This window comes from Protopterus annectens, chromosome 1.part0, assembly GCF_019279795.1.
Source record: "Protopterus annectens isolate FY-2018-M chromosome 1.part0, PAN1.0, whole genome shotgun sequence".
Lineage (NCBI taxonomy): Eukaryota > Metazoa > Chordata > Ceratodontiformes > Protopteridae > Protopterus > Protopterus annectens.
The window spans coordinates 116,900,424-116,923,404 of NC_056725.1; positions in this window are offsets into that span (position 1 = coordinate 116,900,424).

The following is a 22,981-nucleotide window of genomic DNA, read 5'->3' on the forward strand; positions in this document are numbered from 1 at the left end:
GCAGATAGCAGTAGGGTATAGATTGTGGGCAGGAGAAAGAGCATGGTGTGTATTCTTTTTTTAAAATGTTAGGTTAACTAGATGGTGTGATAAAGAAGATCTAGGGACAGAGGGGTGTTGGTGTAGTGTGGTAGGAATAATGTTAGGTTAACTAGATGGTGTGATAAAGAAGATCTAGGGACAGAGGGCTGTTGGTGTAGTGTGGTAGGAATAGAGTGATTAAGGACTGATGCAATTAAGTCATGTGAGGGGAGGGATGAGTGTTACAAATACTGTATTGGTTAATTCAGGTGTGACTGGAAGAGGGAGGGTGATTGTTGATTGGGGAAGTTAGGGGAGTGGTTAGTGTTTGTATAAATCTAGGTGATGCAGGGTGGTTGGGAATTGGGGTAGGGTAGGGGATCAGAGTGAGCCCAAGTGTAGTGAGGGCGAACAGAGCGAGCAGGCCCCCCTCAGAGAAGAGTGCAAAGAAAAACAGTATGATAAGTGGAAACCTTGCAGCTGTAAGGTAAGTGAAAGCAAGAAAGAGGTAGAGGCAGAAAGGTAGGCGTATAAACAGATAGTTGCAGAAAGACTAGTTTTATGGCCTTGGTGTGTAAGTAAATCAACAAAGGAAGGCAAATCTATCTGGGGACAAAATACACAAAGTAAATGATACTAGCCTTTCTTTACAGGAATTCTAATGGGGAGGCAGATTTATTTGGGACAAGATACAGCAAGTATATTGTTAGTCATGCCACCTAATGGCGAGCAATGAAGCTATAGTTGCCAGGGGGCTTGCTGGTGTGCACACCTGCTGAAATTAAAATGAATAATAATAACGTCCAGAAATCTTTGAGCCTGCATGTTTGGGGTTATGTATGTTGCCCAGTTTATAGAAGGGTAGTTGAAGTTGCCCATGAGTATGGTGTTTGGTAGAATGGATAGTAACTCCAGTTCATTTAAGTAAGTGCTGTGTGTTTCTTGGGTCATAGCAGGGTCTGTTAACTCTCAAAAATATGATATGGCACCTTGTTTATGGTAAATTGTACATGAGGAAGCTGTAGGGTGTCACACTGCTTAACAAACCCTGAAGTTTGAATGTTTTTGATGTAAATTGACCTAGTCTACAATCATCTGTGAACTTAATCAGCCAGAGGCCCTTTTTGTGCAATAACAGGTCTAAATGTGTAGAAGGCATTATACCTTTGCACTGTTGGGGTGTTCTCCATGGCTATACATGTATCTCAGTTACTACACAAACATCTATATTATCTAAGGTGAAGAGAACTTGCAGGAAGTGGAGTTTTTGTTTAGACTCATGGCATTTAGCAGTATCACCTTTAGATTATCAGGGGGTAGTTTAGCTATGTTTGATGGCTTAACAGGTTGACAGTGCCTAAAAAGGGCACTGTAGGGGTCAACAATGTATTTGCCAATACTCAGATGCCTAGAGAGCTTATATCTTGTACTGCTTTTTATCAGATGTTTTCTTGAAACTTTATGAATTTCTATAGCCAATATTTTGTAGCATTTTTTACATATTTACAACTTGTACATATTTATAAAGCACTTGATATGGGAAAGTTTGTCTCTATTCTTTATAGCTATTAAATATTGTCTTCTGTGGAACTTTTCTGTTTTGTTTTTACATCTATTCTCAAACAGTGAGTGTCTTTTGGAAAGTGTTTTGTTCTATTTTAACATACAAATCAGAGTGAAGTCTTTCAGTCTCCCTACTTGATATATTCAGAGAAATATCAAGAGAGATATCCAAAGAGGTGTTCAGAACAAGACTTACACAAAATTTTGAAAAGGGGGTTCCTGTTCATGTGGTAAGACTGTGCTGAGACCTGTTATCACATCAAGTGCCTACTTAAGCAGTATCAGAAGTGCAGGCCAGAAATAATATTATAACTATCTGAGGTATGGTAGACTGCTCGAAAAGCCACTTAGCTATGTGAGCAGTTCAGGTTACTAAACATGGTGATTAAAATAGAGCTGTATTATTTATTTCTGCTTTTGCATTATTAAAGTGCATCAGTTTTGTGTTTCATAATGATGTTTGCCATTAGATTCATATAAATCTTTGGGGAATATAGAATATGAAAATGATAAATAGGGAAATTTAGAAATTTTATCTACTAATAATGTTTTATGAACCATGCCAGAGTCATCCTCTAAAGATATGAAAATGTTTTCTTCTGAAAAATAGAGAGGTGTATTATATGTGTTCACATGTTTAGAAGTATTGACAACTTTAATCTGTAGCAAAGTCTCATATGAATATCATGTGCGCTGATTTCCTGTACAATACTGCTCAGTGGTTAAATAAAAGATGAAGCAGCAGCAAGTAATATTTTGTCTTGTTTCATTATTCATAACTGTAATACCAAATTTCCCACCCACGCGATATCCCTTGTTTTAACAAATATGCTGTCAGCAATGTCAGTGTCATGGCGTTGAAGCATAAAGTACTGGCAACATCCTAGGTAACTCAGATTGGATTAATAGCTTGGGTATCTGAGGCACTGGCAAGGAAGAAAAGACTTGTCCATCCTAAGGAGAAAGGGCACGCAGGTGGACACATCTTGTGACTGATCCCTGATAAAGGCTAAGGACCTGCAAGGAGATGGTCATTTTTCTAAATTAGAATAGGTGAGGTACCTTAGCTGAGTCACAGCAGAGGCAGAACGATTTGTCAAAACCATCACCATTGCATGTCCGCCCTTGGACATATAACAGCTGCATATAATGGAAGGAAGATAGCATGTAACAGAAAACAAAACTCTTTGGTCAGCAATATGATGCTGAACTCAGGGCCTCAGTCTCCTCACTGGCCTCAAACATGAGTCAAGAGGCTGCACTAGGGCAGCTGGTGGACAGGGGTGAAGAGCAGAGCAAATGCAGTCAGCATTCTGTCCATATTGTTTATGTTTGTGCCACCTCCGTCAACAGAATGTTAAGAGCACTGATGCCAAGAAAGGCCAGGTTTTTGTTTTCATCAAAGCATGTGTATCTCTTGCCCATTTTTTGTGTGATCCCAGGTGCATTTAAGACTGAAAGAAGGTAATGTATCCACTGCAAGAATTAATGCAAGCATTCTTCTATAACAGATTGATCTGTCATTATTTTATGGATTCTTCCCTTAGTCTGAAATTGACTGGTGTGCACATACCTAACTGTGAGTTTGTCTTACTTCTATAACTCACTATGTAAGGAATTCCAGAAGAAGGTATGTTAAGTTCAAAAAACATATTTTCACACTCTGCTTCACTCTTTCAGCAACTGGAGATGTCTTTATGTTAGTGATCTAAACCACCACTGCAGAAAGACAGAAAACAAGTTAAAAGTAACCTCAGATTCTTCTTATCCCCCAACATCTCCTTAAGCACCAATTTTTTAGTATTTTTTTAGAAGCATTTAAGTTGCTATGGTTTAATTTCAAAGATGTGGTAGATAAACCTTTTAATAATTCTCATTAGTATTTTTATTTCCCCCAGTCTGTCCAGGTGTCAGCTGCATTTCTGAAGTATTAAGACCCGAAAAAGTTATGGATAAGTAATCATTGAATAGTCTTTCCCCAGAGGATGAGATCTAGGTAGGTTTCTCCATCTGCTCAGGTGCACAGAGTATTTCTGGGAGTCTGTGCTACTAGCATGCAATTAATAATGATTCTTTACTCTCTGGGATAATATACTTAGACAGCTGGTGCACCACAAAGTGTCTGGATCTATTCCAATATGTCATTAAAAGAGTGAGCATAACCAGAGGTTACACAGCAGGATCATGTCAGGAAAATCAAAACACATTTAAATCTGACATTGTTTAGCTGACATTTTCCCTTCTGTTGTCCCCAAATTCATTGTTTCCACATAAAATTTGTTTGTATTTCCATTGTACACATGAAGATCACGGGGAGTAGAAACAGGTCATTCTTGTTCCAGCTATGGGTGGGGGACATCATAGTATACAATATATTTGAGAAATTGTTATTCAGAATTAAGAGTGGCAAAACTAATACTAGACATGACTTGCCTAATCAAATGTGCCAATTCCAACACTGAATCATCAGGATGGGTGGATTATCTGTTACAGTGTCTGTGAGAGGTTATATTTAAGATTATTCTGATATTATGTGTAAATGCCATCCTAAAATGAACCTTTAGGTATCTGTACATGGTAGTACTGGTATATCATGTGAAAAGCTAAACATTTTGTCAACAATATAAAATTATGACTGGAAGGAGAACCATTTGCATGCCCTAGAGGCAACTCAAGATTCTTTAAACAAGGAAACATTGTGGTTAATCAGTACTTTATAACCTTGGCACCTTCTTTCTCCCACCAAGTGTTCCATGATCTATCACTACTAGTTCAGAAGTTCTTTAAGCGAGCTATAATTACAACCAAGACAATTAATTGTAGGACAACTGACATGCCTATGACTTTTGATATCAGACAGCAGATCAAATTATATGCATTTCTAACTGCAGGTGTCAGCATTTGGAAGTGCATATTACAAAGAAGGCCTTGATACATAGCTGATGATATCTGTGACACAACACTTTTTAATATGTTTTAGTAGTTTTCCTGGTTCCTCCCTCCCACATTATCAGATCACTCCCCAACCAGCCATGCAAAGCATTCTACCTACTTGTTCCTGAAATCTAACTACAAGAAACTTACTAGCTTTAAATACACGGATGACAAAGTGTAACTGATTTACTAGCTAAGTAGCCTTTTATTTGCATTAAAACATTATCAAATCTAGTTTGGATCTGCTGGTATTTCAATAAAGTTTAATTTTGCTAGGTCAATGAATTATTTATCCATTTGCACCCATACTTTGGTGTTTATCTGGCTTGCTGTATAACTTGATTTTTTTTTTTCAACAATTACTGCCTAGGTTGTTAGCTTCTACTTTAGTGGCTTTACTTGGAAGCAATGAAGTGACTAAACAGGTATATTCTAGCTTGGAAAAACTAAAGTCAGATGAAATCATAATGCATGTAAACAATAAGTTTGTATAATTCGGCAGCACTAAGATGACACGATAGTAATAATGCTAAAACAAGACGAGGCACTAAGGCTACAGCCTCTTTCTTGGGATAGCAGGAGTGCTGTTTGATAGAGTTTTCTTACTTTAGCCTGCTTTGATTGTTGTTGTTTGGTTCATTTTACATGTTCACCTCCTGTGTCTTAATAACGGTGCTGGATAACTGAAATCACAGCCTCATACTTCTTATTTTCTATGTCCCCTTAACTCTGATTAATAATAGTGACTTTCTAAAGTATATAATAAATTGGTTTGGTTTCTTTTATGCCCTGTCTTGTGCTTCAGTTCTGACTTTAGCTATGTGGCTGATAATAAGGATGCTTTAATCTTTGCTGTTGTATAGATATTATATAATTGTATATAACTTACTCATTTTAATGACTGACTTTATGGCATGTCATTGTATTAAACTGTGTATTAGTCTGATTTCTTTCAGAGATTTTGTGTCAGCACATAGGTAAATTGCTTAGCAAATGTTTTGTTGGGATTAGGGCAAGTCTGATCTGGGCAGCAAAAAAGAAAAACTGCTGAAAGATCTGCCTTGGCAAAATCAGCCCTCTCGCTTCATGATTGCTACAGCATTCTTTATATGAGGTACAATGATTTGTGCTCTTTGCCTCTGTTTTCTTTTACTTACTAAAACAGCATTATGTGGGAATTTGCTCCATGTAAGCATGAGTCACAGAGTCCTGTTTTAGTGGATTATCATCATTTAATGAGCAGATTAAGCATTTGTAGTGTAAGGTACTCTCATCCTGTTCTTTATAGATATTGACTGAGATTAATGAAAATCCAAAATGTCACAAAGCACAATTAGTACTAGCCAGTCTAGTTCCACTATGAACCTCATTGTTTTTTGCTGTCTGCTTACATGACAAATAATTTATCAGACATCCCCCTGACATAGCAAACATGTCTGCTGTGCATTCTGACTGTCCTTGACTACCAAAAGGTATATTGAGGCAACAAGTATGTATCATCACAAGGAATGCATCCCTTCCTGGCAGCATGTGGCATTCATGTAGTGTACAGACTAGGGCAGCCTTTCGTCCTCCTGCTTAGTAATTGCCCCCCCCCCCCAATCAACCTGACATCAGATAAAATAACTACACCTGCTCACTGTTTCCACAGATGAAAGGAATGTTCTCTGAATTAACCAACTTACCTGGTCAATATACAATTGAATATGTCACTGTATCAAGGACTCTGACCTCATGGTAAGATTACATAATGCAATGTCTGTTCATCTCTTGCACAGGTAAAAAGTGTCTTTTTAGTAGTGTGATTTTTAACAGCAGTTCAATAAATGCAGCACAGTCTTTCTTGAGGGGTTATAGTCTTTTAGCCACAATACAATTCAGACGACAAAAGCCTTTGTTCCTAAAATGAACAAAACCTAACTATTGCACTTTGCATCCCCTGCTAACTAAAATAACGAATCCCAAGGTCAGAAGAAGCACATAGAAACAAAAAATAATCTTCAAAGAATTGCTTTGTAATACATTATCTGTCTGCCTGTCGTCACTGAAGGTTACTGTCAATGAAATTGCTCCTTTCTAAGAAAGCACAGTGCTATGTAAGTACATTGTTACATTCTTACCTCCGAAATTTTAAAATGTATTAACTGTATCTATTGCTTAAAAATTAATTGTAATTCCTACACAGCAGGGTACTGAAATGCACGCACAACAAAACCAGTTTAATACTTCATGACCTGTCTAGCATAATATGTATTTCATAGTTTTGAAATTGAATCTTTTTTGCCTATATTATTATAAACTACATTTTCTACTTTTAAAATCAGTCTTTAATTTAATTAATCATTTGTGTATCCTTGTGTATTATAATGTAGCTATTACTATTTCCAGAACTTTTTCCTATTTGTAAAGAATTGCATTATATGAAGCATTTTCTTTTAGTCATCATAAGATGTATGGATTACAATCTAGATATTGTACACAATCATATGCATGCAGCTACACAGATACAGTAACATTTTATAATTGCTGTGCAAATTAAAGAAAAATCTGTTTATTTATCGAGACACACAAACAGCTGTGGCATTGTAAAATTATAATTTTGTCTGGATCACTCACAGAAACATTACTATTATTACAAATAGCTATTGTAAACCAACAGAACATAACTTTAGGGTTGCAAATTACTGTATAAAAGAACATAATTCCTCAGCAAGTAATGCATTCATTTTTTGCCCTGGAGTTCATTCTAATCCAAATACTGATATTAGTAAGCATTAACACATACTCAGTAAACCATATTTACTTAAACAGAAACCACAGCTGAAGTTCAGGCATTGAATGCAATGCTACAGTTGCTTTCATTTTACACTGCCCGTCTTCAGAATTTTGGATCTTGTAAGACTTTTTAAATCTGTCTAACAGAATGCATCCATCGTTTCACAGATGTGCTGCTTATATGCTTTGTCATCTATGGCTATAGTATAGTACAGTGTAATATATAAGGCACAACAGAGATCCATACGATACTGTGCTGAACTGTTTGCTGACATAGTACAAAAGAAAAGAAATCCAGCACCCCTAGCAGTAGTAGCTTAAAGTTCTTTTATTAGACCAGACCGGTTTCAGCAATCAGCTTTCTTCAGAAAGAAGAAAGCTGATTGCTGAAACCGGTCTGGTTTAATAAAAGAACTTTAAGCTACTACTGCTTGGGGTGCTGGATTTCTTTTCTTTTGTACATGTTTGGTTTATCCGTGCACCAACCGTACTTGCTAGCCTGTTCTTTCTTTACGTTGCTGACATAGTACTAAGACAAAAAGTTACTAAAGCACTTAATTTAGGCAGCAGAGTGTAGCATAACATACGCAGCACAGTATAATATAGTTCATTTAGATCCATAACTTAATGAGGAACTTCAATGTATTCATGTTATCTTGTAGCACAGCTAATGCATATTTTTCATAACACCGCTCACCTTGATCCATCAGTCTTTCTAAATGAGGTTCTGTAGTTCAATTGCTTCTACATTTATAAAGTGCACTCTAAAATTATTTAATGATAATAATAAAAAAGATGTTCCATTGTCTGCTCTAAATTGTTTAGACAGAAAATACTAATATAGCCAACAACCCAGAAAATGCAGTATTCCATTTTTAGTATAAAAGTGGAGTGAACACTGTCCTAACTATTATCATTCATGAAACTTCTAAATAAAATTCTTCTTTAATTGAAATGTATATATTATAAGTCAAGGGCTGTTTTGAATGAGGGGAAAATAAACATTTTCAGGCCCCTAAGTCTGCTGCTTCTATGCCTTAAAACTGGTAAATGTATTTATTCATTTATTTTCATACTTCCTTACTTACGTATTTATATTGTCTTAACTTACATAGCTGGCCCTAGTGTGTGAGACTCACTTAGAGTAGAGGCACTGTATCCATGACTCTTGTAAAATTAACTGAATTGTCTTTGTCAGCAATAACTTACTTATGATGTGCTTTCTATTTTAATCCCTTAAGTTATCCTCAGACAGCTCTGCAGAATCTCAGTATGATCATAATATGACAAACTCCAGCATGTTAAGAAACTGTGGTTTTGTTTTAGCATGTATTCTCTCAGGTATTGCACAAGAGTTTCCCTGGTGGTAAATTAAGGCAATGTTTGGCACATTGCTGACAAGTGGTAACTGCATGGGTCTGTGCCGTAAGTTATATTTTTATTATTATATTACCTTTGCCATACCTACACAGTCTCCCTGCCTCTGACTTCTACCAGTAGCCTTGCTGTTTTAAGCCAATGATTTATCTTGACAACCAATAAAAAAAAAAAATGCCCCAGGGTGAGATTGTCAGACAAGAGATATAGTCAGATCATTAATTTAGACAGTAAGCATGTTACAGTAGAATCCTAGGACAATGCTTTCTATGTTTTCTTCATCACTGGCCCTATAAGGAAATCCTATTTTTTTATTGCTAGTATGTCATATTCAACTTCTTCTCATTTTGAGGCAGAAAAGCAGACTAACAGTGCATAAAATAAAGTCTAAGCCTCTGGAATAGAGTGATAAAACCTTGCCCATGACACAGCTGGCCTCAGTTTGATTAATAACTAGGGCACTTTGGAAAGTCTGGACAAGTGAGGGTAGGAGTGAGCAGTAAATGTTGACTTGCTTACTGTAATGGAAGAAACAAGTAGTCCAGTGAATGATTCATTGCATGCAGAGACTTGCAAACAAAACATGCATGAACAGAGATGTGGGTACAGCTTACCAAGTTTTTGATGGCAGCCCTCCTTAGCATGTGGGTAGGAGTACTCATATGCAGGGTAAGGCATACCAGACCCACAGAGTTAAGTGTGTCTCCACATCAAACATCAAGGACTAGGGTTAGAGCCTAATAGAAAAAGCCCTGATGTTTGGATCTATAGGTGCCTCTGCAATCAGCCTCATCTTACAGGGAACAAATGGCCTAACTGACCATGGTCAGCTGGCAGCAAGGGATACAAAGTATGCAAAACTAACACTAACTAATGATATGGGGTAGGATCCATAAAGAATACTCTGAAAGTGCACAAGTCCCATAAGATGAGTAGTTCTATTAAACAGTTTTGGCACTGAAACAGTGAAATTTATGAGGCTACCATAACAATAATATTTCATTGCACAACCAATATAAAGGGCTTATACCAGTTTGTGCTATAAAAGAGAGTACAGCATAACTTTCTGTAGTTAGCATTATGCTATGCTGTTTCTACATCTCCTCCTGATTATGCTTTTAAGGAGCTGTGTGACAGTGGGGCCAGCGGCATGCTGTAATATTATAGGGGGATAACAGAGGCAAGGCCTCTGCAGATCTGTAACCCATCTCCTTCTGTTTAATTTATCCCTATTGCTCAAGAATAGGATTGTGAGGTGGGGAGGGGGTCACTATGAATTCTAGTTGCTTCCTCAGTGCCTACCAGGAAGTGGTGGTTTCAGCAGTGGCTGCTGATTGTGAATCATTCATTCCACGCCAGCTGGCTGCATGATGTTTTGCAGCACTTGGTACTGCAGCTCTTCACTTTCACATTTTTATATCCATCTTAAGGTTTGGTGGTTTGGTGTCCTTGGAGTTAGATGTAGTTTGTAGAGTTGGTACTGGGGCAGAAGATCCAGCATTAGCATTGGGGGGGGGGGGGGGGGGGTTACATTGCCTCCTCACATAAATATGAGATGAATAATTTCATTGAAGCATCATCCAGTGCAGTATCCATGCTTGCCCTCTATCCATGATGGAAGGTATCCTGGCACACTTTGCATGCCACAAAATTACGCCATCCTTCCAGCACTAGTGTAGCTTGGCAGTATGCTGACTAAATGTTAATGAGTTTCACTAGCAGAGTATTTATTAATTACTTGGTACACCACGTGAAAGTGTGGCACATCAAAACAGTACTGTGTTGTGCCAGTTGTGTTTATGTGAAGTGTAGGAGTGGAAGGGGATGCTCCATGACAAGGTGCACAGAGTTTGTGATAAAAGATGTTCATTAGTGCTGCTCTGATACAACAACAAAAATGCAGTGCACTATTATTGCAGTTGGGAGGATGGTGACCCTGGGCAACAAGCTCTAGTGCTCATCTATGAGATGTGGAAAGTGGGAATGGCCTTGGGCAATAACCGTGCAGCTTACTATTATTGTCAGTGGGAGCCCAAGATAATGAACACTACATTATGCAATCTTGCAGGGGGCAGTGACGATATGAACATTTCTGTAAATAACATACGTATTTACTACTTATGCACTGTTATGCACTGATGACTTTGTTATGCATACTGATTGGTGAGACCATTCAGAACACAAAGGTGATGGCACTGCTATGTCATCAATAAAAATGAGAATGTATATCATACATCAGCATCGCCAGTGTTGGTGGATCAGCAGGTAGAATACTCACCTCTGGTGCTGGAAAATCAGAACGTTGTGGGTACTATACCCACCTCAGGTACCTATATCAGTTTTGCCATTACTGACACTGTAGTGCAGCATAATGTGGGTCCTGCACTCCTGAGTGTGCTATTCTTTGCGTAGTTATGTAACTTGACAGAGGAATTTTGTTTTCCTCTTCAGTTCATACTCTTAATATCTGCCTTTTTGGAGCTGCAAATTAACTTTCTTTGGGATGTTATCAATTCTAGATCATTTGCTGCTGTTAAACATTTTTGTCATAAAGAGGCACTTGACATATAATCATGGGTGTCTGTAAAAATGAAAGTAAAAGTTTATCAAGCTTATCATAGACAATTGGTTCTGGACTTCATCTTCTCTTTCTGTGAGGCTGGTGTTGTTGATCACTGTTTTTACTTCATCATTCAGAATCATGTCCTTTAGCAATGCAGTAGCTTGTATATTCATATCACTTTTGTATATAATCTCTTACAATTACCACTTAATATCAAAGCCAGGGCTCTCATAAAGCCATAGGAATATAATTTCTTACCGAAAACATCAAATATCTTATTTGTACTACCAGAAGATATAGAGGTAACAAGCATAATCATTTTCTCTATAGCTTTCAGCACTTAGCTAGATAATACAGATACAATCAGCTAGAGACATTAACTTAAAGTCTTGTAGAGAAATTATAAACTGGGACTCTTCCCTTTCAGCCTGCTCTAAAATGAGGAAGAGCTAACTGGTAGCTAGAAAATTGCTATTTAATATTTCAAAAACTGAAGAAGGTTTAGAAAATGTTTTTGGCAAGACTCCTCGGCATTTTAACGATCTCCGTGCTCTACAGAATTCCCATAGTGCCTCTACTACTTTCACCTCAGTAAATCACAAATAAACCTTCAACTTCAATTAAAAATTCAACAAATGTTGCACAGGCACAGCTCCAGGTTATAGCATTCAGTTATTATACCAGTCCAGGTTAAAATCTTGAAAAAATAGATATAAATCCACAGAGGCAATAGTAAGTTCAGCAGGCCAACTTTTAATGAACACAAGCGCTTTCACATTCAGCTTCTTCAGGTGTATGAATGAGTTCAAAAAACCACACCTTATATCCACAAATAAAATCACATGACATCAATCATTATTTAAAAATACATGATCAAAAATATCAATACTATAATAATACAAATAAAACATCTTTGTCATAGAGAAATTAAATAACAATAATTATAACTATAAAATTAAACATATTATACTAAAATTTCTATCTACGTAAGGGTCTTTTAGATAATAATGGTTTAATAGGGACACAGTCATTCAGGCCATGGCCATAATTGGCTCTGAGTCTCACTATCCACTGTGCCTCTAACTCCTCTGTTTTAGACCTAATATTTCCTCTTCTAATATTTAAAAAAAGTCCTATCACTAAAAATTTAAAGATCATAGAACATTTATATCACATAGGAAAAAACAGTGGTACTAATGCTCTTGCAAAGCATGTTGCAAGTACAGATGAGCAGCATAGCTTTAAATTTTTAGTGATAGGCAGGACATTTTCTAAAAGACCCTTACGTAGATATAAATTTTAGCATAATATGTTTAATTTTATAGTTATAATTATTGTTATTTAATTTCTCTATAACAAAGATGTTTTATTTGTATTATTATAGTATTGATATTTTTGATCATGTATTTTTAAATAATGATTGATGTCATGTGATTTTATCTGTGGATATAAGGTGTGTTTTTTTTTAATTCACTCATACACCTGAAGAAGCTGAATGTGAAAGAGCTTGTGTTCATTAAAAGTTGGCCTGCTGAATTTATTATTGCCTCTGTGGATTTATATCTATTTTTTCAAGATTTTAACCTGAACTGGTATAATAACTGAATGCTATAACCTGGAGCTGTGCCTTTGCAACATTTTTTGGATTATCATAGCTGTTTGTATATTTATTTGCGAAGGAACTTGGTGCACAATAGGTATTTTCTTTGTCTTCAATAAAAAATTGTTGATTTAAGGCAGAATAATGCTTCTGTTACTGAACATGATGTTGGTAAAGCTTTCAAAATGTTTGCAAGAATGCATTCTGCTTTGTCCAGTCTAAATAAGTAGTATGAAACAAAAGTAAAAGTGATTTCTTCTCCCCTTGCAGGAGATTTTGAGGGCAATAAAGATGAATGCTTTGAGGCACACTAAGAACTCAGTGAGGATGAAGAGTTCATTTCTCTTTGAGGCCCCAAGATTCATGTTTTTAGAAGGAGCACTCTTCTACTATGAGTGGACAAACCTGAATGCACACTGACGATTGATATCCCCAAACTGCATTCTCCGAAAAAAAAAGCCAAAAAACACTTTTAAGTGTTTTTACAGGGGGGCAAGTCCCTCACATACCCCAAGCTTATACGCCATAATTGTAACAACTTGAAGAAAGGGGGAATTTTACTCAAAAAGAGCATCACTGCTGGCAGAATTTGACAACAGTCATTTGCAGTGGAGTAACTCCGATCATTGGGGGGGTTGAAACTCGGGAAACTGAAGCTCCAGAATTCAATCTTTGTCCTCCTGTAGCTTACCTGAAAGTGGGCTATGTGAAAAAAAGAGTACTTATAAATGCTTAATGCTTTCCATTCTTCTCTTCTTTAACATTCACCCCCAACCACCACATAGGTATTTTAGTGTTGAAAAGGAGTGCATCTACATATAACAGTTTTCATTCTTTAGAAAGCTTTTATACTGCATTATATTGGTGTAACTCTTACTTAAAAATCACTTTTAAATAGAAATGAATCTAGAAAAAAGTTACAACTGACATTACTGTGTCACCAAAAAGTTAATTTAAAGTGTCTGACACTTTGTGAAAGAAAATATTTTTTTTCTGGCTTTACGGAAATCAGACTTTTGAAATTTCTCTTTCCATACTTAAGTGCGAAAGTGAAGTGGTTCAACATGCTATTGCAATGTCAGAGAGCATCTCTCTAGATGATGAAACTAAAATGGTGATTATTGATCTAAGCAATTTCCACATGTCAAAAAACATGTCTATCATGTAGCTCATTTTGTTTTTAAAACTGCAGATGATCATATCATGTCTATGAGGAAGGCATGGCTTAAATTACAGCTCTATACTGAGAATATGATTATAATGCTTAGATGCTTTTCTGTTGGTTTAGGAGTCATTTTGGGAACATAAGAAAATGTTTGGAGTTTAAAGGTAAGAATAATGTGATTAGGCTTTGTCTTTTTTTCTATGTTTCATTTGATTTTGCCATCTCAAATGGTTGAGGAGAGAAGATTATCTTCTACAATCTTCTTCAATCCATTGTGGAGGGGCTGATAAAGAGAAGTTTCATATAGAGGATTCTATTTCAAAGAAACAAACTATTACAATTTATTTTTTCTTTCTAGTGCTGAAGAAAGGTCACTGGATATGTTATTGTGTCTTTCGGCTTATCCCGGTTAGGGGTCGCCACAGCGGAAATCCGGTCCGCTAATGTTTGGTAGTGGATTTTTACATGCCGAGTTACCAGCCCTGACGCACAACCTTCAACAAAGGCACGCCCATTCGCACATGCCTCCACACAGAAGACGCTCTAGCTGAGAATCGAACGGGACAGCGTCTTGCTGTGAGGCGACAATGCTACCGCAGCACCACTACCATGGATAAGAAAGGTCACTGGATATCAATTGTGAAAATATAGCCTCAATAAACTTGTCAGGGTTCAAATTTGCAGAAGAGTGACACCAGTCCTTGGTCATTCTCTTTTCCCAGGGGATAGGGATACTCATTCTAAATCTGACGGATGCTTACTCCTACATTTTAATTTTCAGACTTTACATTAGTTACATTTTACAGGTTTATAATGGAGGAGCAGCATATTCAGTTTGTGGTCCCACTTTTATCTGGTAACCGATCACTCCTTTTCAAGTGACTGGCATCGGTTGTAGCATTCACAGGCTGAGGACACCCATATTTAACCTTATTTGGTTGACAGCCTCATTTATGCACCATCAAATAATATGCTGTTGAGTCACCAGCCAAAAGAGAATTCAGATCTTTGTCATTCAGAAACTAAAGCATTTCTGGAAGCATTGGTGAATTAAATGAAGGAAAGGTTTATAGCTACTACCTAGGCTATTGAACTTTGAGGATCTTTAGACGTCTAGCCATACATTCTCATGAAGATTTTAGGCTTTATATGTTAAGCACGAATATTTTTAGTTATTTTATTTATTTAACATTTGTTTACTGGGAAGGTCTAACTTGGAACAAAGCCAATTTTCCATGGAGGCCTGGGGAGAAATGCTCCAGATGCATGTATTTGTAACCCAGAGATGAGCAGAACATTTAGATGTTGCCCCTTATCCATGAGGAAAAAGAGCGTTAAACCAGGAGTGAATTTGTGGTTACCCATCTTTTCATGCAGATTATGTTTGAATAAGGCAAGAGAAGTATTTTGCTTTATGTGGAGAGGAAAATGATTCCAAATAAGAGGCATCCTTTGTGATACATATCTCTCCCTCCAACCTCTTCTACTTACATTGCAAAACAGATTTAGATCTCTTGAGCAGGTGTTTATGCTCCTCTTGGACTTGTGACTTGAGTTTTGACAGGATAAAATCTGTTGAGGCTTTATATGTGAAGTATAGATCACCCCTCAGCAGACTGCATGACACTGAGAAGAGGGACACGGCTTTGGAATGGTCTACATAGTTTTTATAATTTAAGTCCTTGATTTTCATATTATGAAAGTGGATATGCTAAAGGAGGAATTATACTTAGTGATTGGCCTGTTGATTGCGGAATACAGATCACATATCTGGACCTGGACGACATATCATTATTAATAACCTGTGCAATGGAAAAGCACTTTTCTTATAATAGTGGGTACGTGATGATCAAAGGACAATTCATTGTCTACATAGGTTCCCAAGGCCTTAACTACTGGTTCAGTTTTCTGGGATGTGTTGTCAATGTGATAGTTGTAAAGGATTTCTTGCATGCTAAAGTTTACTATTATACATTTCTTGACATTCAGTTTTAGCCCATGTTTTGACATTAGCTATTAGTTTGACAAAGGCTCTCTGGGAAGATCTCGGTGTCCTCAGAGAAGTTTATGATGGCACCAAGTTTACAGTCATCTGCAAGCTTGGTCAGCCATAAATTCATAACAGTAGTTTTGACCTCCAAGAAGTAAATAACTAACAGAAGGGGCCCAAAGACTGAACCATGTGGTACACCACTAGTGACACATCTTTTGGAAGAGGTATAGTAGCCCATGCTAATTTCCTGGGGTCTCTGTATCAGCCCTTAACAAATGCACACTTGCTCAGGTCAACAGTTTGCATTGTTACTTATGCCCTTATTTATTAATTTGTTAATGAGCCTACCATAGGCTTACAGATGAGGTTGGTCAGACTTATGGATCAATAATTTCCTTGGTGCACTGATGCCCCACCTTTGTGCAAGGGAATGACTGTTGCTACCTTCCATTCATCCAGCATAAAGCACGTTTGGAGGCTCACATTGAAATAACCTCTTTAGGGGGTCTGTCATGTCCAGTTTCAGGCTGGCCAGTAAGAAGTCTGGTATGTTATTTTATGTAAGCAGTGTTCTTGGCCTTGAAGACAAATATCATGTGAGATTTTAGGGGAAGGTGTAGCTGGGGTGTGAGATCTGGGAAAGTGGTGGGGGGGTTGAAGTTACAGCTAAATGTATTCTTTAATAGACTGGCTATGTCTTCTGGGTCCAAGAATGTGATACCACTTGCTATCAGTTCTGCACAGTGCTGAGCATTGCTTCTAAGGTTTCTAATGCAGTTAATGAAGGCTCTGTGGTTGTTAATTTGCCTGGGTGACAGTTTTTACCTGTCTTTGGTTGATTTCATCAGTGTCCAGAGTTCCCTGTTAAGCAAGAGCTTTTTTGCATCTTGACAGTTACATTTATTTTTACTTGCAGTGATTTTTTCCCCTTTATTATTGAGCCTGTTTATATTTGGGTTCTATTATAGGTGTGTATTTTTGAATGTAGCATTGTATTTACTTCGGGGTGGGGGCATATGCATCCATGCAACTATTCACATGTGCATAGAATTTGGCTTTAAAGGATTCTACATAAGCAGTTGGGTCATGGCATTGAAAGGGAATGCTGAATTTAGACAGGTTATCACTTGCTTTCAGTAGATTAGCCTTGGCTTAGTCTTTGAATACCAAGGTATTGTATGATGCTTCTGGCTTCAGTCTTAAAGTGAATGACACATATTTTTGGACCATTTTACCAGGGAGGGAGTTACAATTAGTGGGGAGCAGAGCTTTCCCATATTAGTGAGCACTAAGTCCAGAATTTTATCATCCCTGACTGGGGTGTGGGCTAACTGGTTCAGATATTTTTTTATTGATGAAGTCCAGAAATCTCTGTGCATACATATTAAAGAATATATATGTCTTTCATTTAATGGAAGGGTAGATGAAGCCCTCTAAGAGAATTATATTTTGCTTAATTGATAGGCACTCCATACTAGTTAGGTAAGAGTTATGGCTGGGGGGGGCATAGAGGGCATCATATACTTAGCCATGGAGGCACCACCACCACCACCTTTGTGACTTCATCTAGTGCTCCAGCCAAAATACGTGGCAGGAGTGGAAACCTTTCACTGATGGTGTGCTCTCAATGGTCTTAAGCCAGATCTCTGTGACAATGTATACATCAACATTTTCCAGGGTAGGTAGGGCCTGCAGGCTGAGGAATGTTTTGTTTAGGCTGCTAGTATTGAGCAGCAATACTATTACGTTGGAAGCTTTTGAAGGTCGATGGGGGTTGACAAAGTTTTAGCCAGTTATTCAAAAGTCTTGAGGGAATAGATGCAGGCCATCACTGGAAATGCAGTTAGGGCTGTCTACCATCTCCTAGCAAGCTGATACATGTTGGACCCACTATGAATGACACCAAAAGCTAAGCCAATTGTCGAAGTCAGTAAAATTTTGTTTGTATTGTCGTATCATTCTTGGTGATGGTAAAAGGCTGCTCAAGGTTACGCACATACTTGCCTCAGGCACACATTCTAAGAACATCATGGTGTCTCTCTTCATATAGTCCACGGAGGTATATCTCAAGTCATTTACACTCACATGCACAATGACTGTGTCATATGTGTTTATGTGGTGTAAGAGACTGAATACCTGTGTCATGTACTGAATCCTGGCACCTGATAGTTGACTGACAGTGACCCTCTCCTTGCACAGCCTGGTTAGTGGTACAGCAGTATGTCTCACAATGGAGTCAGCTATAACAAAGATGTTGGATTATGTGGAGGTTTGCCTTATGGGCTTTTGAATTGAGTCAGTGTGACTCTTAGATGTAGTTCTCAAGGTGAGTATTGCCTGTCTTGTGTGTTTCTGAGGTTGTTGAGAGTATTTCTTCATTAGGTAACATTTAGAAGGCCTTTGTGGTTTAGGTAGTTATTTGGCTCTATGTGGCTTTATGTGTTTGGTCTATATTGTATGTGGTAGGTCTGGTGTGGTGTTGGGTTTTACTGATAATTTGTTTGTTATTTGTAGTGTCTATATGTGAGAGCTTTGTCTCCAATAACATTGTAAAAACACATCTCTCACATACACTGTATCAGGCTATTTAAGTATTAGGAGATTGTTGGTAAATATGAGACAATTGCTACATTGTCTAAGGGTGCCCATTTCAGCCAAGCTGGCTACAGAGATGGTTGTTAAATCCAAATCCACAGTTCCAGCTGCTTATTAATGTGGGCTGAATGGGAAGTAGTGCCTATGAGGTTTGGAGTTAATTAATGGAGGTACTGTTATCTGTCTGGTGGTGAAGACAGTGCTGGTTTCAATACATCTGCATGCAGCTAGGAGTCAATAATCCTTAGCTCCAGAAGCAAAAAAGTAGCATTAATCCTAACTTGCTTCCTGAGAAGTGGTATTAACCCAGATGTTGCTGTATTCAGTACAATTGCTATAATCTTCTCTTGGTGGATACCTTGGCTGGAACCTACAGCAGCTGAACACAACAGACAGTCATGCTGCATAAAACCCCTGAAGAGGTTCTCACCACAACTGCAATCAGACCACTCAGTGAAGTCCCTTATACAAACTGCCCAATCAGAGACCAGCAGGATTCAATGCCCCACTGCTCCATTCCTCACTAGAAGTAGCAATAGTCCAAGATGGCTCATGAGAAGCAATTTTCAAGCTTTCTGGTGATTGTCAATCTCATGGAAGGTTAAGAAATAATGTTCCTCTGCTCCTTGTCACACCAGGAACAAAGCAGAAGCGCTGTTCCAAAGCGGATGACAGAAAAGCAGTTCCCAAGCTCTCCTGTGATTGGTATGGTAATCTAGTCCCAGATGTAACAGATTTTAAAAGTATGATGGAAAAAGGGACTAATACTCTGAATTTTGCTTTATGTATAAAGTGAGTGGGATGATATAAAACAAAGACTACGGGGAGGACCTTCCCAGTTAGATATTTCACTGCCCAGTAGAATACAGAGGTTGTTTCTCACTTCAGACAAGATACAAGAGATAGTGACTCAATTCCATTATCCTGGGTCACATATCTGCAAATATAATGACGCTTCAGTGCATCTGGATGTATTTCTCAAAGTTTCAGCTTTATGTGAGACGTCTGTGGTGCAAAATCGATAATCTTCTTGTCTCAGAGCTTCTGGATGAACTATTCCTGCACTAATGCACTCACTCAACGGTTCCTTGACTTCATCAGTTCTAACACACTAGACCAGCTTGTCTCATCCCCCACAAGAGGATATAACATTCTGGACTTGGTTCTCACTAACACGGGCAACCGCTGCACCAGTCCCATAGTATGTTCTTCTCTGGCGAGATCAGATCATCAGACTGTCTCATTTGAAGTTTCTATCCCATCCAACCCCCACCCAACCATAATCAAGCTAAACAACTTCTCAAAAGCTGACTACAACCTCCTAAGGGAGGGTAATTGTAGTTTCACACCACAGCCCCCCTCAGGGGATGCAGTCAACTATGCTGAACAGTATGCCAATGCAGTATACAAGCACCTGTACAACTGCATGGTCTCAGCCATACCCAATAGAACTAAAACCTGCTCCTCAAGGAAACACAAACCTGTTTGATGGACATCCTCTATCAACAGGCTTTACAACAAAAGGAAGAAACTGTTGTCCAAGGGTAAAAAGGAACATATTCCAAATTGGAAAAACTCCCTCCTTCGCCTCAACAAGCAAATTAGAGCACTAGTGAAAGCCTCCAAAACCAATTATGAATTGAAACTAGCCTCCAAAACAAAGGGAAACCACAAAACCTTCAGTTACATCAGGAACTGCCATGGCAAAGCCCAGGTTTGTTCCAAATTAGTACTTAACATCAATCCTGTTGACTTGACCAATCCTTAGCTCCAGAAGCAAAAAAGTAGCATTAATCCTAACTTGCTTCCTGAGAAGTGGTATTAACCCAGATGTTGCTGTATTCAGTACAATTGCTATAATCTTCTCTTGGTGGATACCTTGGCTGGAACCTACAGCAGCTGAACACAACAGACAGTCATGCTGCATAAAACCCCTGAAGAGGTTCTCACCACAACTGCAATCAGACCACTCAGTGAAGTCCCTTATACAAACTGCCCAATCAGAGACCAGCAGGATTCAATGCCCCACTGCTCCATTCCTCACTAGAAGTAGCAATAGTCCAAGATGGCTCATGAGAAGCAATTTTCAAGCTTTCTGGTGATTGTCAATCTCATGGAAGGTTAAGAAATAATGTTCCTCTGCTCCTTGTCACACCAGGAACAAAGCAGAAGCGCTGTTCCAAAGCGGATGACAGAAAAGCAGTTCCCAAGCTCTCCTGTGATTGGTATGGTAATCTAGTCCCAGATGTAACAGATTTTAAAAGTATGATGGAAAAAGGGACTAATACTCTGAATTTTGCTTTATGTATAAAGTGAGTGGGATGATATAAAACAAAGACTACGGGGAGGACCTTCCCAGTTAGATATTTCACTGCCCAGTAGAATACAGAGGTTGTTTCTCACTTCAGACAAGATACAAGAGATAGTGACTCAATTCCATTATCCTGGGTCACATATCTGCAAATATAATGACGCTTCAGTGCATCTGGATGTATTTCTCAAAGTTTCAGCTTTATGTGAGACGTCTGTGGTGCAAAATCGATAATCTTCTTGTCTCAGAGCTTCTGGATGAACTATTCCTGCACTAATGCACTCACTCAACGGTTCCTTGACTTCATCAGTTCTAACACACTAGACCAGCTTGTCTCATCCCCCACAAGAGGATATAACATTCTGGACTTGGTTCTCACTAACACGGGCAACCGCTGCACCAGTCCCATAGTATGTTCTTCTCTGGCGAGATCAGATCATCAGACTGTCTCATTTGAAGTTTCTATCCCATCCAACCCCCACCCAACCATAATCAAGCTAAACAACTTCTCAAAAGCTGACTACAACCTCCTAAGGGAGGGTAATTGTAGCTTCACACCACAGCCCCCCTCAGGGGATGCAGTCAACTATGCTGAACAGTATGCCAATGCAGTATACAAGCACCTGTACAACTGCATGGTCTCAGCCATACCCAATAGAACTAAAACCTGCTCCTCAAGGAAACACAAACCTGTTTGATGGACATCCTCTATCAACAGGCTTTACAACAAAAGGAAGAAACTGTTGTCCAAGGGTAAAAAGGAACATATTCCAAATTGGAAAAACTCCCTCCTTCGCCTCAACAAGCAAATAAGATCACTAGTGAAAGCCTCCAAAACCAATTATGAATTGAAACTAGCCTCCGAAACAAAGGGAAACCACAAAGCCTTCTTCAGTTACATCAGGAACTGCCATGGCAAAGCCCAGGTTTGTTCCAAATTAGTACTTAACATCAATCCTGTTGACTTGGCCAACCTTCTAGCAGATAGGTTCAGTGCAAACTTCACCCTCCCGTCTCCCCCCCAAAGGCCCTTTCGACATCCCTAATACTTGTCCCACACCTCACATCTCCATAGATCAAGTGCTAAAGGCCCTATCCAAGGCAGAGAATACAGCTTCCATGGGACCTGATAGTATTTCAGGCTCTATTCTGCACCATCTCCAGCAAGAATTGGCTTTACCATTGAGCACACTATTCAAAAACAGCCTAAGTACAGGCTTCATTCCAGCAGAGTGGAGAACTACCATTGTCATCCCCTGGCACAAAGATGGTGCCACTACTGACCTTGGAAACTATCACCCCATTAGCTTGACAAGTCTGATCTGTAAAGCCATGGAGTGTATTATTATGGATCTCATAAACAAGGATATAGGCAATCTCCAAGCACTTGGTCCCACCTAATTTGGATTCATCAGGGGCAGATCTTGCCTATTGAACCTGGTTGGCTTCTTTGAGACTGTCACAAGGCCCTGGATGAGGGAAAGTTAGTGCATACAGCTTACCTTGATCTGGGCAAGGTCTTTAACACAATCCCTCACTCGAGCATCATCAAAAAGCTAACACAACTTGCCATAAATCACTATTTCATTAGGTGGGTGGCCAAATAGCTCACCAACAGGACTGTCAACGTCAAAATAGGCACCTCCACCTCTGATAGCAGACCTGTCACTAGTTGAGTTCCCCAGGGATCTGTCCTGGGACCCCTATTGTTTGGCATCTACTTCTCAGAGGTCCAGGCAAAGACAAAAGGCCTGTGGCTGACCAGGTTTGTAGATGACTATAAGTTAAGTGCTGTCATTGACTCCCCAAATGATGTTAATATACTGCAAGAGGGTCTCACAGCAACTAATGACTGGTGCCAAAATCATGGCCTCAAGCTTAATGCAAAAAAATGTGTCATCATACCATTCAGCAAAAACATGGCTCCTACTGATTACCACATCAACGGCAACCCCCTAAGCACACAACCTGTGGTGAGAGACCTGGGCTCTCAGGTTGATAGCAACCTCACATTTGACCATCATGTAGCGGCAGTGGTCATAAAAGCCTTTTACTTGGTTCATCTCAAAAGTAAAGGAATTGCA